The 5,754-nt window shown below is 39.5% G+C and overlaps 1 pseudogene; it reads left to right on the top strand.

Moving 5' to 3' along the window:
• Positions 1-841: 841 nt before the first annotated feature.
• On the top strand, positions 842-4,435 carry LOC134343778 (cold shock domain-containing protein E1-like; annotated as a pseudogene).
• The last annotated feature ends 1,319 nt before the right edge of the window (positions 4,436-5,754 follow it).

The raw sequence follows: 5,754 nt of genomic DNA, 5'->3' as shown, positions 1-5,754 counted from the left end.
AAGCACCTTCACTGGAGGTGCTATCCCTCCCTGGACACTCTGTATGCTCTGTAAAATAAAACAAAGTATATCAACCAAACTTGTATCCATCTGCCAAGTTTTACTTGCAGAACTAAACACTTGGATATTTATTTATTCAGACCTAACTCAATGTATATTTAAAGCAAGTAGTGAGATTACAAATAATGTTTTACCATAAAAGTTCCCATTTTACAATTAAATCAACTTAATTACCTCTGTGTCTACCTTCTGCCTCTCACCTCACCTCCACCTTCTTTTTCTCTCTCACTGAGTGCTCCTTTTCCTGTACCATATTGCCTACTGTATAATATAGCACTACTTTATGTTGTAGTAAAACATAGTATTGAGCATGCGCTATTAGGCGCGTATTGATCTGTATGTGTGTGTTCAGTTCGGTTTTAGTTAGTAAAGAACCCTGTTGACTTAGCTCCTGTCTCCAGCGTTTTTATTAATGATATTGTTGTGTAAACCGGCCACATACACAACAAATTGTTGGCGAGGTTGATGAACCTACATCGTGTCGGAATGCCGCGTCACAAGTGATAACGACACTTGGAAGAAGAGAGCAAGGTACGAGCCCGAAAGGAAGTGGCAGACACAGTTGGAGCCGCAACACGGCCAGCTGAGACCACAGCTGGCGCCGACCTCGGGGGCTGAGGGTCTGCCTGCCCCAGAAGGGAGATAAAAAAAAAGGAGCGACACATGCATCTAGCCAGAGTACGCTTGCGACGCTAGCAAAAAAAAGAGGTCACGTGAATCAGAAAGAAAACAAGGGACCGAGGCTAAATTCACATAACAAAGATAAATTAACGTAACAAGGATGGCGTTAATTGGAACCATTACAGCATTTGATATTGGCATTGAAGATTGGGCAATTTATGTTGAAAGAATAGAGTTATATTGTGATGCTAACGATGTTAATGAAGAAAAGAAGGCCAGCGTCTTACTTAGGTTACATCCACACCACGCCGGATAATTTTGAAAACAAAGCTTTTTCTCTTCGTTTTGATCTTCCGTCCACACTGAAACGGCGTTTTTAGCCGCCGAAAATGGAGATTTTCAGAAACGGTCTCCAGAGTGAATAAATCTGAAAACGCCTAATATCCGTTGCAGTGTGTACGGGGTAACCGGAGCTTTTTAAAACCGCTGTGATGACGTGCCACAACAGATGGCGGCAGGGCGGCATTTCATTGTTTTATTATTATTATTATTACTTTATTGTTGCCAAACAATTGATACTAGAGCGTACAATCATCACAGTGATATTTGATTCTGCACTTCGCAGAATCTAACTATTTCAGAACAGACGGCAACGAGACTGAAGCCAGAAGAGTTAGAAACGTACTCACCAAATACTTTGACCCATAGCTTACTGAATAAATAAGTATTCTCACTTTGCCCTGTTTTCTGTCCTTGCTTGTATGAAGGTAAGGACAGAAAATACCCTCCGCCACCACCAGTTTAAATTCCATGCGGAATATTTTGGAGGATCAAGAACCAGGTACCAAGGTGGTTTACCTATTTATGCAAGTACTTCTCTGACAATAGATGTGTAACAGCCTAATGTAACATTGTATGAAAATACAAGATAACACTGATGCAGACATGTTTTTATACATTTAACAAGGTGCTTTATTAATGCAACAGAGTTAGTCAGTTTTTCAATGATCGTCGTCAGCCAGGTCATACTGTCCGTGATCTCCCTGTCAGTTGCCTCAATACGCTCCAGATTTGTTTTTTTAGTTTTAAGTCCTCCTGTGCGAGAGCCAAGAGCAATTCCTTTTAAGTTTTTCTACTCCATAACTGGACAAACGCGCACCAAGTATACCGTTTCCTCTTCACTTGGTTTCTGTGTGTCCTGCGCATGCCTAGTAGAAGGAAATTTGCCCAAATATCCGTCTAATGTGGACAGAGATATTTTGAAAAATGTTTAGTGCGGACACCTGTCGTTTTTACTCGAAACCGGCATTTTCAAAATTATCCGGCGTAGTATGGGCGTAGCACAAGTCTACGTCCACACTAGACCAGATAATTTTGAAAACACTGGTTTCGCGTAAAAACAATAGGCGTCCACACCAGGCATTTTTGAAAATACCTCTGTCCACATTAAAGTGGGTATTTGGGCGAATCTCCTCCTAGACTAGAAAAACTTAAATGGAAATTGCCAAATGAAAAACTTGGTGCTCGTTTGTCCAGAAACGTTTCCTATGGCCATAGTCTCTTCACTGATGAAGGGGATGAAGGCTACAACTAAATGCAATAAGACTTGTTACTGGGCAAAAGTGAAATTTTCTGTTACCTCATTTGTTTGCCTTTACGTTTGTCATGTCTTTGTGTATTATTTTGCTGTATTTAACATGTGCAATAAAAGGAGTTATTGGGCAAAAGTGACAATTGCATCTATTGAATGTTTGCACAAGCAATACAGTAATAAAGCACCTTGTTAAATGTATAAAACATGTCTGCATCAGTGTTATCCTGTATTTCCATACAATGTTACATTAGACTGTTACACATCTATTGTCAGATATTGTTGTGGTGTTGGAGGTTGTGTTCAAGAAAACAATGAAATGCCGAGCTGCTGCCACCATTTGTTCCGGCACGTCATGACAGCAGTTTTAAAATTAGGCGGTTACCCCGTACACACTACAATGACCAGCTGGCGCTTTCAGATTTAAGCACTGGAGTGTTTTAGAAAAGCTCCTTTTTCGGGGGAGGAAACGCCGTTTCAGTGTGGACGAAGGGTCAAAACGAAGAGAAAAAGCTTCGGTTACGCATTTATCCGGTCTAGTGTGGACGTGGCTTTAGTGTAATGGGTGCAAAAACATATGGCCTGCTACGGAGTTTCTTAACCCCTGAAAAGCCAGCTGACAAAACATTCAAGCAAATAGTAGACACTCTCCAACAGCATTTAAACCCCAAACCACTGCTCATGGCTGAAAGATTTAAATTCCATAAACGGAATCAGAGCAAAAGTGAAAGCATTTCTGAATATTGTGCTGAATTATCAGAACATTGTCAGTTTGGAGCTGGTGTATCAGAAGCACCGAGGGACAGGTTAGTGTCTGGCATGCACTGTGAAACCACACAGAAGAAGCTCCTGTGTGAAAAAGACCTTGCATTCGAGAAAATGCTAAACTTCTCAATATCATTAGAAACAGCCACACAAGGTGCATCCGATATACAACAAAAATCTATGGAATACGCCACTTATAAGATGTCACTGAACAGAAATGAAGGAAAGAACTGCTACTGTTGTGGGAACAGGTCACATGAACCTGATGATGGTAGGTTTAAAGACAAAGAATGCAGAAACTGTGGCAAACAGGGCCACACTGGCAGAGTATGCAAAGCTAGTCAACAGCAGAAAAAGGACGAAATATAGAGAAACAAAGAACCCCAGAAAGGAAAACACAATGATGTGTACAAAATGGAAGAACAAGTGGAAAAGAATTATATTAAAGAGAAGAAAGCAGCAGTGAAGGAATTTGAAGATAAAAAGATTGAGTTGGAAGAAAAGAAAAAGACGATTGAGAATGAGAGGCGAACAATGTAACTCACAGGGAGGTAAAGCCAATAATGACCAGGAAACTAAAGAGGAGACCTAATGACGCTGTTCCAATTACAGACAAAAGACAAAAGCTTGCACCTGCACAGTTAAATTAGTTGTTAACAGATGAACAGATAATGGAAGATCTGCAAACTCTTAATAAGCTTAAATCTCTGAAACGACCAGCATCTCCGTCTTCTCCTGAGCATCTTCTCAGCGCTCCTGCTGAATCACCAGCACAAAGTTATGAAATCTATCCAACAGTCTATAGGGGAAAGTGTTGAGGCCATTGTGCAGTGTCAATCCACAGCAGGCAGGGTACCAGGGACTTGTTGAGATTACGGAGGAAGGGACTATGGAAGGTGAATTGTATCCTTTTGGCATAATCAGTTTGGCAATCAAAACAGATTGTCTTCAGAAGGGAGAAACTAGCAAGTTCTAGCTGTGCACTGTGGCTCAAACAGGATAAAAGTTGGCTTACAATGCCACACCTTTGCAAAAAGGCACCATGGACTGTGTGAAAGACCAGTTTGGATTCATTAACTATGAAGTTGGTGATGGTAAAAAGCTACTTATCTGTGTGAAGGAGGTGATAGATGGTGTGGAGTTGCAGCCTGAAGATGAAGTTGAATTTTCTGTCATCTTAAATCAGCATACAGGAAAGTGTAGTGCCTGCAATATATTCCGTGTCAGTGAAGGTCCCAGGCTCCACATCCTGATCGTTTAGTACGTCGTCTGAAGAGCATCACCTTGGATGACACAAGTGCTCCAAAATTAGTTGTACTTCCCCAGCCAAAGGGACCTGATAACACCAAGGGATTTACTGTGGAAAGGAAAATTCGTCAAGCTGGAGTGATAGTTTGATTTCTTTTCTTCCCCAGAGACTTGTTATAATAATAATAATAATAATAATAATAATAATAATAATAATTATTATTATTATTATTATGTTACTTTGTTATAATTTGATATTATTAAGTTACTAAGTAAACAATTGGTAGGCATTTGTACCTTCAGGGTACGCATATTGTTTAGCGTAGTGCCCCCAGTAAAACAAAAGTTGATACACTATTAAAATAAAAGGGGAGTGTACCATATAGCTTACTGTATAATATAGGATTACTTTATGTTGTAGTAATACATCATATTGAGCATGCAGTATTAGGCGCGTATTGATCTGTATGTGCGTGTTCAGTTCAGTTTTAGTTAGTAAAGAACACTGCCGATTTAGCTCCTGTCTCAACGTTTTTATTAATGATATTGTTGTGTAAACCGGCCACATACACAACACTTCCCATTGACGCATTGCTGCAGTACTATTTAGGATAAAGTAAACGGAAGTGGAGAATCAAGCACAAGTTGGTTTTATAGTAGAAAACATGTGAACCATTTATATTCTGCATAAAGATACTTTGTACAACCCATCTTAAGGCAGGAGATAACAATCCAAATGCACAAGTGTTGAATGCTGTAAAGAAAGAACAAAAAAAAAACATACTTTGATTTCAGAAACCAGCTCAGAAATATGTCACACACTGACTGACTTGGTAGTGTTGCTGAAAGCTAAAGAGTGCTTATGTAGTAAGGAAGGTGGAAGAAATATTCAACTCATGGCTGGCACAGATAACATGAAAGTGGGGGAAAAGCTGAGTGATTATAAATGATCTATCATTGCAACTATGAAGCTATTTCAGATACTTCAGATTGTTTGCTGACAGACAGGTTTATGACTAGTCTTAAGATTAAAGAGATTCAGTCTAAATAGATCCTAAAAGTCTCACATTTATGTTGACTTTAGTTTCGCTAGAGGTGGTAACCAAAAATGTCAGGAATTTTGTCCTACGTCCGCCACAAAATAAAATAGACTAGGTGACTCTTCAATGGACTACGAAAAGTCTCACAAGCTAATTTATTGTTGGAATATTTGGAATAGACATTAAGTGCAGAGTTTGCCAGCAATGCCTGGGCAAACATCAAAGGAGTCCAGAGAAAATCATGTCTTTTAAACTATAGTGTTGGAGGGGGGAATGAACTCTAAATCTTTTGAACTAAGAAGTAAGGGTTTTATGCTGACTTGACTCCTATACTCACACACAGATCAAAATGCCTGACCTGATGATTATAGGATTTTTCCCACTGTATGAGGTTAATTAGAAGATCAAATACTCAGAAGTCACTGAATA

The sequence above is a fragment of the Mobula hypostoma genome, chromosome 3 (genome assembly GCF_963921235.1).
Source record: "Mobula hypostoma chromosome 3, sMobHyp1.1, whole genome shotgun sequence".
In the NCBI taxonomy this organism is placed as follows: Eukaryota; Metazoa; Chordata; class Chondrichthyes; order Myliobatiformes; family Myliobatidae; genus Mobula; species Mobula hypostoma.
The sequence above is the reverse complement of the archived record's forward strand: the minus strand, read 5'-3'. Positions and strand labels throughout refer to the sequence as shown.